Here is a 729-nt window from a genome sequence, read left to right on the forward strand (position 1 = left end):
TGGACGAACGAACTTTTTAAAATTGTTTATGTAATCGATACGGTTCCTTGGACTTACAAGATATATGATTTTGAAGGGGAAGAGATTTTAGGTTCATTTTATTCACAGGAATTACAAAAGACAAAACTAAGCAGATAAAACACATGGGAGCAATGGGTTGGTCCTTCACGCCCTCCTACTATACACTGTTGTGGACACTCGAGGGCCAAGTCCGAGGTGTATAACAGTATATAATGTGTGTGAAGGGGAACGTTCTTAGATCTGTGAACCCCAAACACAGAATCCTCAACTGAATAGTCAAGGCTTAACTTTTGTTTGTTGGTGTGTGTGTGTGTGTGTGTGTGTGTGTGTGTGTGTGTGTGTGTGTGTGTGTGTGTGTGTGTGTGTGTGTGTGTGTGTGTGTCCGTCCCAACCCTCACATTCAAAGTCTCAACCCCAACCCCCCAACCTTCGCCCAACACAATGTCTTTTTCAAAATGAGATTTCCACCTATATATATTTTTTTGTTTTTTTTTCTCTTCTTCCAATTCTGTCTTTTCAGGCTTTCAGGTTTGATGATGTAGAAAGGGGGGGTAGGTCTGCACTTTCTTCCCAGAACTAACAATATATATTTTTTATGTTTTTTTTCTCTTCTTCCAATTCTGTCTTTTAAGGCTTTCATGTTTGATGACGTAGAAAGGGGGAGTAAGAACTTTCTTGATTGGTTTCGATCTCAAAGAGTGGTGGCAT

Source organism: Eptatretus burgeri, chromosome 8 (assembly GCF_056783735.1).
Source record: "Eptatretus burgeri isolate ZD-2024b chromosome 8, Ebu_testis_v1, whole genome shotgun sequence".
NCBI lineage: Eukaryota > Metazoa > Chordata > Myxini > Myxiniformes > Myxinidae > Eptatretus > Eptatretus burgeri.